This window comes from Sceloporus occidentalis, unplaced genomic scaffold (genome assembly GCF_023333645.1).
Source record: "Sceloporus occidentalis isolate IW3139 unplaced genomic scaffold, rSceOcc1.0.p SCAF_1, whole genome shotgun sequence".
In the NCBI taxonomy this organism is placed as follows: Eukaryota; Metazoa; Chordata; class Lepidosauria; order Squamata; family Phrynosomatidae; genus Sceloporus; species Sceloporus occidentalis.
The window spans coordinates 218,125,282-218,136,552 of record NW_028316981.1 but is presented as its reverse complement, the minus strand read 5'-3'; positions in this window follow the sequence as shown (position 1 = coordinate 218,136,552).

The following is an 11,271-nucleotide window of genomic DNA, read 5'->3' as shown; positions in this document are numbered from 1 at the left end:
ACTGGAAGACTGCCTCAAAATCATTGACCTTCTCATCTGTTGATCTTCCAATTTAAGTTTATTATCTCTCTCTCATCTCAGTCTCTCTTTCTCTCACACACTTTATTCCCAGCCAACTTTCTAGAAGGACAGTAAAATACAAAAGAGGTTTATTGTAGTAGATTTGTCAAATGCAGTACGGAGAAGAAACAAAGGTCTTTCATCTTCTAATTTCCAAAGTGAGACCAAAAGGTCCAGTAATGTAAGGAGCAACAGAAAATGTCTCAAATACTACTTTCAAGCAGGAACTCTCTCTGCAGCAAATTCTTATCCCTATTTTTGTCTTTGTGCTGTTAAGTAATGTTTTCTTTCTTTGTCACTTTGGAGAATTTTTATCTGAGTACTGGCACACTGACACTCCCCCCCCTCAAAAAACCCCTAATTAAGTTATTAGATACAACACACAGCTACCATGAGAATATAATACATAAAAGAATCTTACATTGCACCTTGAACTTGCAATGGAAGAGTCTTTAGAGTTCAGGATCAGGAAGGCTTTGTGAGAATCCTTCTTATAAGTTGACCTAGGACCTTATCGCACACACAATTTTAAACGTTCTGGGGACGGAAGGAGGACGCTCGTGTGCGTGCGCGTGAGGCAGAAAACGGAGTTTATCGCACACAAATACGTCCTCCAAGAGGCCCTGTTCCGTCCCCCGGTGCTCACCCGTTCGCGTCCAGTCCTGACGGGCGCCATTTTTTGCCAACGGAAGGTAATCCGTCAGGCAAAAATCATGCCTGTCAGGACTGGACGCGAATGGGTGCGCGCCAGGGGACAGAATGGGGACTGTTGGAGGACTGAATTGTGTGCGATAAACTCCGTTTTTGGGAGGCCGCGCACGCACACGAGTGTCCTCCTTCGGACCCCAGAACGTTTAAAATTGTGTGTGCGATAAGGTCCCAAGAGGGACCAGGGCTGGAAGTCTGGATGTTGTTGCAAAGAAACTGCTAGTTTTCTTTATCATTGGCTGTGCTGACTAGGGCTGCTGAGACCGGCAGGGTTCACACAATCCCCAAAGCTATACCGCAAGTGCCACAATTTCTAGCAAGCAATCCAAGCCCTCTTTAAGCAGATGTATTTGGTACATGCCTAGTTTATTTAGAGGTTTATGATCTGGCAGAGTACTAAAGTGCAGGCCCAAGCATGCTTAGTCAGAAGGGAGTCCCTTTGAGCTTTATAGGCTTAATCACAAGCAAGCAGGATTGTAGCCTTTTAAAAAGGTTTTGTTCATTGTTGTGTGCCTTCAAGCCAGTTCTGACTTATGGGACCCTAAGGTCAACCTATCACTGGGTTTTCTTGGCAGAATTTGTTCAGGGGGAGGGTTGTCTTTCCCTTCTTCTCAGGCTGAGAGAACGTGTCTTGCCTAAGGTCACCCAGTCGGTTGCCATGACCATGGGGATTTGAACCCTGGTCTCCCAGAGTCCTAAGAAACATTGAAACCACTACATCATAGTGACTCTCTTTTTTAAAAGTAACCATCCTAAATTTATTAATAATTTGATTTGAAAATGGAAATTTTATTAATGTTCTCTGCTTTCACAACTGTGTTTTTAAAAAAAATAATCTCTCAGACTGAGTTTGGAGGAGAAAAAAGTGTTAGCGAATACAGAATGGAAAAGCAGAGGGGCTAAAATCAAATATTTAATAATATAGAAAGGTCTGTGTTGCATTATTATGCTTTTCATTAGGGTTAAATAAATGTATTATATTTATTTAAAATGGTAAAGGTATTCCCCGTTGACAAGGTTATCAAGTTGTGTCCGATCATAGGGGGCAGGGCTCATCTCCGTTACTAAGTTGAAGAGCCAGCGTTGTCAGAGACTACTCTGTGATCATGTGGCCAGCATGATTGCACAGAACGCTGTATACTATAAAGTAAATATATTAAATAAATGTATTTATTCAACATATTTAATACTGCGTTAAGTGAGGGAAGTGATATAAGAATCCAACACTCTGCATCTGACTATACATCAGAGGCGTCGATAGGATAGTGCTGGGGATGGGAAGCGCACCTGGTGACACTTCAGAGGTAGGTGAATACCCAGTGGGGCAATTGCTCACCATCCACCACTACACAAATCCCAGCTGCCCCCTCAACCAGCTATGGTGCCTCTGCTGTTCATTGACAGTAACTGCTGGTGAGGTGCTACTTCCACCCAGCACTGGGTCTGGCAGGGGAGCTGGTTGGGCCAGAAAAGGGAAATGGCAGTGGCAGATTCCTCTCCTTTTGCAAACACCTCACACCTCAAGAATTGGGCCTGTTCCCCAAACTTGTTCTGCCACCACTTTGCAAGCTGTCTTTTGTGTCTGCATGCTCTGTCTCTTGCTAGTTCTATCCTTGTAGCTTTAGTGCTTGCTTGCTTGCTTTCTCTCTCTCCTGGAATGAGTTCAAGAGGGAAGGGAAGAGGAGGTGAGGGGCAGTGAGGTGTCTGTAATAAACTACGGCTGGCTCCCCATATCCACAAATTCTGCATCCACAATTTCCACCATCCATTGCTTGAAAATGTTCCAATTCCCTCCCACACACACACACAAAAAAAATCTTGATTTTGCCACTTTATACTGTATAAGGGACACCATTTTGCTATGTCATTACATTTAATGGGAGTTGAGCATCCACAGATTTTGATATCCACATAGGGTCCTTGAACCAAACCCCAGCAGATACCAATAGCCCACTCTATTACATCACTCCTGATGTTTAAGTGGTTGGACATTTTGCTTCATATCTCAGCCCCAGATTTCTCCCACTTTGGAAAGATTTATCTTCTGGAGTAGCTGCTTCTTGTGCAGCTGCAATGCCTCACTCATGGAAGTTTATGGTACATGACCTCATTGTTTCTTTCATCATTATTTACCATAAAGACATCATTTAAAGAAAAAAGACTGAATAGCTGCACAGAGTCTTATATTGTAACTGTAAATAGTAGAAGCCCTGTGTCTGGAAACACCTGTTGTAAAAATGGAGACAGTAGAGGGCAGCAGGAGACAACATAACAGAAACATTTTCAAGAGATTTTTTGAGCTCCTCCAGATAGAAATAATATGGCTGTGTGTGTGTGTGTGTGTTGTTTGTCTTCAAGTTGTTTATTGCTTAAGGCGACTCTAAGGCAAACCTGTCACAGGTTTTCTTGGACAGTTTCATCAGAGAGTTTGCCATTGTCATCCTCTAGGATGTTGACAAGCTGGATCATGTCCAGAGGTGCAACCAAAATGGTGAAGGGTCTGGACACTATGGCCTGTTACAGACAGGCCAAAATAAAGCTGCTTCGAGTCACTTTGGAGGTACGGTATTTCAATGATGCATGTGTCCTAAGAGTCCAAAAGCCGCACCAAAGCCACGCTCCAGTCCTAAGGACTGGAGTGCGGCTTTGGTGTGGCTTAGGACTCATGCATCATTGAAATACCATACCTCCAAAGTGACTCGAAACAGCTTTATTTTGGCCTGTCTGTAACAGGCCTATAAAGCCCTATGAGGAGAGACTTAGGGAGCTGGGAATGTTTAGTCTGGAGAAGGTTGAGAGGTAATAGAATAGCCCTGTTTAAATATTTGAAGAGGTGTCATATTGAATTTGGAGCAAGCTTGTTTTCTCCTGCTCCAGAGACTAGGACACAGAGCAATGGATTCAAGCTACAGGAAAGGAAATTCCATGTTAACATTAAGAAGACCTTGATCTATGAAGTCAAAGGCTTTGCTATAGTCTATAAAGCACATGCTGGTTTTCTGTTGGAATTCCTTGGTGCACTCCATTAGCCGTGTCCATTAACTACTTTTAAAAGGTAACTGTCCAAAGCTCTAAGGGAGGGGGAAATTGAAAATTCCTTATCGGTAGCCCTAGGGAAGCCCATGTCCGATGAGGAATGCCTTAGGGAGTTGGGGATGTTTAGCCTGGAGAAGAGAAGGTTAAGAGGTGATATGATAGCCCTGCTTAAATATTTGAAGGGATGTCATGTTGAGGAGGGAGCAAGCTTGTTTTCTGCTGCTCCAGAGAACAGGACCTGGAACAGTGGATGCAAGCTCCAGGAAAAGAGATTCCACCTCAACATTTGGAGGAACTTCCTGACAGTGAGGGCTGTCTGACAGTGGAACAAACTCCCTCGGAGTGTAGTGGAGTCTCCTTTCTTAGAGGTCTTCAAACAGAGGCTGGATGGCCATCTGTCGGGTATGCTTTGATTGAGATTTCCTGCATGGCAGGGGGTTGGACTGGATGGCACTTGTGGTCTCTTCCAACTCTACAATTCTATGATTCTATGATTCTAGGAGCCTTCCATCTGGAAGCATCCTAAAAACTTTGGAAAAGATATCATAGGCAGAATTTTGTCTTGCATTTAAAACTAACATTTCATTGAACCACCTTATACAATGATACTGCTCCTTTTCTCCCACAATCTACAATATGATGTCTTGTCAGAGCATCACTAGCAAAATATTACATTTCTGGAAATCACACTCTGGAACTATGGCTAAAAAACAATAAATTTATTGCAGGTGGTTGAATCAGAGGGTGCTTTCAGATTAAGTTTTTTCAAAAGTTGTAAATAACAGGATGCAGCAACAAACAGCTAGGCCTGTAAACGGAGCTGTAGCAACAACTAAAATGAAAGCTGTGTAAAAAGTAAGGCTGGAATTTATTCCATAGAAACAGTTTTCCATGGAGAGCCTCTTATCCTTTAGTTCAGTTCTATTGATGTCAAGTCCAGCAGGAAACCAAGTTCGGAAAGGCAGGCTTCAGAAGCTGAAACTCAGAAAACCTTTATTCAGTTAACTATAGATCCAATCCAGAGATGTTCATTGTTAGAACTAAACAGATATTAATAGAGGGCTTAATTCATATTTGTTATAATTAATAAAGATATTGGCCCATATCATTCCCATACTGCCCCCTCTTTGTTGTTACAGCTAGTGTCTTTTTACATGGAACAATCTTGAGCAAGCTTGACTCATGCCTGCCTCCTCTCCAGCGTTATCTCACCACCTGTGTCTGAGCTCACCATGTTTCTAGAGTATAACCCATCATACCAATGTCACAATATTTTATGACAGGAAAGGTATATTTGCAACTCCTGGCCATTTATGTTGTTACAGTTTCTATTGTAAAATCACAATGCCTGGAGCCATGAGGCAAAGTCTCCTCCAAGAGATGGAATTAAAAAAATTCCAAACACTTTGTTAGGAAGGATCGAATTAGGGGAATTTTAATTAGCTCAAATATTGCCGAGAGGTGGCCCTAACAACACCACGTGCTGGAATCGTGTCCCAGTAGTGTGTACCAGAGGTCGCCAGCAAGCCCCAAGAGAAAGAGATGCTGATACCAATTAGGTCCAATTGAAAGGGTATCGTTTATTATAACACAAGAAAAATCACGCAGCCAAAGGGGAACATACACACACACACACACATTCAATGCTACAGGAGGGGTGAGTTCGGGAGATAGGTTTGGAGAGAGAGGCACCAGTAGGATATACTACCTTAGAAGTCTTCTCCGGGAAGTCCTGATGAAGCTTGGATGGATAGTGAATCACGGCCGCAGGAACGGGAAAAAGGGCCGCGGAGGCTTAAGAGCAGGGTTCAAATGGGTGCGGACCAACTTGCAGCCCGGTGACAGTGAGAGCTCAGTTTAGCTCAGTGGTTTCAGCAAAGCTGAAAGAACCCAATGCTCAAAAAAACCCAAGGAGGGTCCGAAAACTCAGGGTTTATATAGTGCGAAACGTATCCAGAGGCTATGGGACTTGCTGGACAAAGGTGTTGATTGCTTGGGCTTTGTTAAGCCAAGAGCAAGCAATGTGTTGCACAATGCACTCAGGTCTGGACACAATTTGGAAGGGCATCCGACTTGATTACTAAGTCGTTAAGATGATCACTGGCCCATTAAGTGAGAAGCCAAGTCTATTGTCTTACTTGGGCAGCAGAGGCGATTCTGGTTTGGCGACTCCCAAACTTCCTATGGAAAATTCCAATTTTAGCTTTCTTTCTAGGGCTACATGGTCTCTCTGCTTTTAGATTAATGGTGGGTCCTCTATGGGATCAGTCAGGGGTCATAGCACAGACCGCGTGTACCCAAAATTTTATTAAATCCAAACTTGGTAACAACTTGCTTCACAGGTATTCATTCAACTCCAGAGGAAAAAAGCAGAGCTGGAAGCTCTTGACAATAGAAAGATTCAAACTGCCTTACATTGCACTAAATCTTACTATTATGAATTTAACAACAACAATTCTCGACTCCTCGCTAGAGCTGTCAAGCATTAAGGTAGGAAGGAAAACCATCCACTCTCACTTCCCCTGAAGGAAATATAGTGAAAGCTCCCGACAAAATTATGAAGGTATTTCAAAATTTTTATTCTAAACTATATATCTCTGAACTGTCACAAGATTTTGACATGGGCCAATTTATACAATCTCTAAATCTGAAGAAGCTCAAAGATTCTCACAAATCACTATTAAATAAACCTATTCACCCAGATGAACTCAAAAAGATAATATCTAAGCTGAAACAGAAGAAGAGTCCAGGCCCAGATGGCTTCTCAGGTGAATTTTACAAATTGTTATTTGACCAATTTTCACTCCATCTTATTGCCCTTTTTAGTTTCATTCTTAGTAATGCTCCTGTACCAACAAGTTGGCATAGAACCCGAATAATTCCAGTCCCCAAAACTGAAGAGGAATGCCCAGAAACTGAGGCCTGTTACAGACGGGCATAAAGTACGGACTGGGTCCGTATTAGGGTTAGAAAGGGGCGTCACTTCTGGACGCCCCTAACCCTAATACGGACTGAGTCCGTACAAAATGGTGGCGCCCGTTCCACACGTCGCGCAGCGCATATGACGCTGCGAGTGTGCCACTGGCGCCTTGCAGTGTCATACCCGCACCGCAAAGAGAAGCGCCATTTTGGCACTTCTTATTTGCAGCGTGGAGGAGTTGCGCAGTTTGGCTGCTGCGGCTCCTCCGCGCTGCAACTGCGGCTCTTCAGTGCTGCAACCGTTTTGGGCGGTCTGTAATGCACCTAAATATTTCCATCCTATTGCACTTCTTAATCAAGATGCAAAAATATTTGCTTCTATTATGGCCTCCAGAATGAATGAGTTCATTTTAGAATACACTGATGGTGAACAAGTGGGCTTTAAGCCGGGCAGAGGCCTAGCAGACCCAGTCCAAAGGGTACTCAATATCATCTACCATTCCAACCAGTCAAAGACTCCTCTAGCCTTACTTTCGCTTGATGCTTTGAAAGCCTTTGACAGGTTGGAATGGCCATTTCTTTTTGGGTTCCTTCAAGGAATGGATTTTGGAGATGGCTTCACTGGAGCACTTCGCCTATGAGAAATCAGAGGCAACGGTGTTGGTCAATGGCCTTGATCAATACCTTTTATTTATTATTATTATTATTATTATTATTATTATTATTATTATTATGGGCCCTTATCAGATGAGTGTGGAACTGGGGGTCTTGCGCACTGGGTGGTTCGAATTCGCGTTATTTCGCAAAGAACCATCATACCTGCATTCGAATGGCCCAATCCGCACTCACGTGAATGCGCGAGCTGCCGAACTGAATGCGTACTGTCTCCTCTTTTTGGAGCGTGTTGGCCAGTGCGCTGAGTAAGGGGATTGGCGGATATCCGGATTGGGGCTCTGTTCGATCTCAGTGCGAATGGGTCTGGTATGAATGCCCAGTCCTGAACTCCATCGCAAGACCCCCAGATTCCAATTTTTACTTCCGGTGGGTCTTTCCTCTTGCCGGTTCCAGGGAAGCGGGGGGGGGGGGGGCGGTTCCAGCGGCCTCCTCCTCCTCCTCCCGGCTTGAGAGGCATCCCTGGCTGCATCCCAGGCAGGGAAGAGGCGCGGGGCCCGCTGGAATCGCAGTTCCAGCAGCCTCCTCCTCCTCCTCCCGGCTTGGGAGCCAGCCTAGGCTGCCTCTCAAGCCGGGAGGAGAAGGAGGAGGCCGCTGGAACGGCGGCGATCGCCGCGATTCTAGCGGCCTCGCGCCTGTTCCCTGCCTGGGATGCAGCCAGGGATGCCTCTCAAGCCGGGAGGAGAAGGAGGAGGCCGCTGGAACCACGATTCCAGCGGGCCCCGCACCTCTTCCCTGCCTGGGATGCAGCCAGGGATGCCTCTCAAGCCGGGAGGAGGAGGAGGAGGCTGCTGGAACGGCGGCGATCGCCACGATTCTAGCGGCCCCGCGCCTGTTCCCTGCCTGGGATGCAGCCCAGGCTGGATCCCAAGCCGGGAGGAGGAGGAGGAAGCCGCTGGAATCACGGCGACCCCAAGAAAGGCCATCCAGTCCAACCTCCTTCTGCCATGCAGGAACTCTTAATCAAAGCATCCCCATTGACAGATGGCCATCCAGCCTCTTTGACAGCCGCTGGAACTGCTCCTCCCCCCCCCAGAATACATACACACACACTCACACACACACACGCAGAACCGGGCATTGCTAATTTGTTGCAAGGAAAGGTCACGTTAAAACCAAGCAGGAATGTACAGAGGGAACAGTAACGGGCACGTTGTATCGCGATTGTTAATGTGCATGAGCTGGCTCTCCAGCTGTTTACCGGGCTGTCATGACGTGACCTCCCCTTTCACCCCGGAAGAGTTTAAGGTCGCAACCCATGCAGGGCACCACTGAGCATGTGTGAGGCGGCCGATACGAATCGGCCAATCCGCATGTTGAGCTCCGGTGTGACGAAACATTCTGCACTGAATGCACTTCGCGCGAATGCGGATTGGCCAATTTGAATCCTGCCAATGCGGAAGGACTCCCAGGTATGATGGTTCTTTGCGAAATAACGCGAATTCGAACCACCCAGTGCGCAAGACCCCCAGTTCCACACTCATCTGATAAGGGCCATTATTATTATTATTATTATTAACCTTTATTTATAAAGTGCTGTAAATTTACACAGTGCTGTACATGCAATCTTTTTAGTTAGACGGTTCCCTGCCCTCGGGCTTACAATCTAAAAAGACATGACACAGAAGGAGAAGGGAGTGGTGGAGGGAAAGGGTAAGAGGTCCAGCAGTTCTTCTCTACCTCCAAGGCCTGGACCAAGGCAGATGGACTGGAGAGAGGGCTTGGCTTCATAATGGATGGTTAATCTTCATCCAGGGAGGCAAGCGACAATTAAGCAAGGCCTGGGAATGCTTCTCTGAACAGGATGGTCTCACCAGGCAAGGATGCACATTGTCACCCCTACTATTTGCACTGACAATAGTGCTGATATCATATCACTGGCCTTTGCATCAATAACCAACACCATAAGGTTGCACTTGATACTGAAGTGTTGATTTTTCTGTCACACCCAGAATTAGCATTTCTGCCTCTAAAAAGGGCATTGGATTCCTTTGGTCATTATTCGGGTCTAAAAATTAATTTTAACAACCCCACATCAATGGCTCTAAACACTTCATGCCAACAGCAAAAATCCTGGCAGGACCTAAGGGGCTTGCAACTTCATCCCTCAGGTTTTTCCTATTGGGGAATAACCATCACGAAAGAAATCCAGTGGCTCATACCTCAAAATTATAACCCAGTAGACACATGGATGCTACGCAAATCTAAAGAACGGAAGGCTTTAAATCTTTCCATCCTTAGCAGGATTGCATTAGGCAAGGCGTTCATGATCCCTCGGCTCTTTTCCCTGTTTCAGACAATCCCATTGACTCCTTCCCCATCTGGCAAAAATTAATTGATCAATTTGTTTTCAATAAAAAGAGATTTCCCAAATCTACTAGAGACATCATTTCCAAGAACAGTGGTCTGGCAATCCCAGATATCGCCCTATATGTCCACGCTTTCAAACTCAGCCAAACTATTTGGTTAATGTGAAGTCAAGGGCTTTCATGGCCGGCATCCATAGTTCTTTGTGGGTTTTTCGGGCTCTGTGGCCATGTTCCAGAAGAGTTTCTTCCTGATGTTTCGCCAGCATCTCGTACCGAAGGGACGGCGGCGGTTATCTGCAAACATCTCCTGGAACACGCACATGGGGAAGGCCAATCTATGCACTCATTTTGCTGCCAAAGGATAGCTGAAGAAATGCCAAGAAAATGTCACAATGGGGTTGCCATACGTCAGAGATCACTTGAAGGCGCACAAACATCTTGTAGCACCTTTGAGACTAACTGAAAGAAAGAGGTTGACAGCATGAGCTTCCATAGACCAGTCTACTTCCTAAGATGCATTTGGACACAAATAGAAATGCATCTGAGGGAGTAGACTATATAACGCCCCTGAGGGAGTAGACTATATAACGCCCCTGAGGGAGTAGACTATATAACGCCCCTGAGGGAGTAGACTATATAAGGCACCTGAGGGAGTAGACTATATAAGGCACCTGAGGGAGTAGACTATATAAGGCACCTGAGGGAGTAGACTATATAAGGCACCTGAGGGAGTAGACTATATAACGCACCTGAGGGAGTAGACTATATAAGGCACCTGACGGAGTAGACTATATAAGGCACCTGAGGGAGTAGACTATATAAGGCCCCTGAGGGAGTAGACTATATAACGCCCCTGAGGGAGTAGACTATATAAGGCACCTGACGGAGTAGACTATATAAGGCACCTGAGGGAGTAGACTATATAAGGCACCTGAGGGAGTAGACTATATAAGGCACCTGAGGGAGTAGACTATATAAGGCACCTGACGGAGTAGACTATATAAGGCACCTGACGGAGTAGACTATATAAGGCACCTGAGGGAGTAGACTATATAACGCCCCTGAGGGAGTAGACTATATAACGCCCCTGAGGGAGTAGACTATACAAGTCACCTGAGGGAGTAGACTATATAACGCCCCTGAGGGAGTAGACTATATAACGCCCCTGAGGGAGTAGACTATATAACGCCCCTGAGGGAGTAGACTATATAAGGCACCTGAGGGAGTAGACTATATAAGGCCCCTGAGGGAGTAGACTATATAAGGCCCCTGAGGGAGTAGACTATATAAGGCCCCTGAGGGAGTAGACTATATAACGCCCCTGAGGGAGTAGACTATATAACGCCCCTGAGGGAGTAGACTATACAAGTCACCTGAGGGAGTAGACTATATAACGCCCCTGAGGGAGTAGACTATATAAGGCACCTGAAGGAGTAGACTATATAAGGCACCTGAGGGAGTAGACTATATAATGCCCCTGAGGGAGTAGACTATATAACGCACCTGAAGAAGTAGACTATATAAGGCACCTGAGGAAGTAGACTGTATAATATTATAGACAGATAGA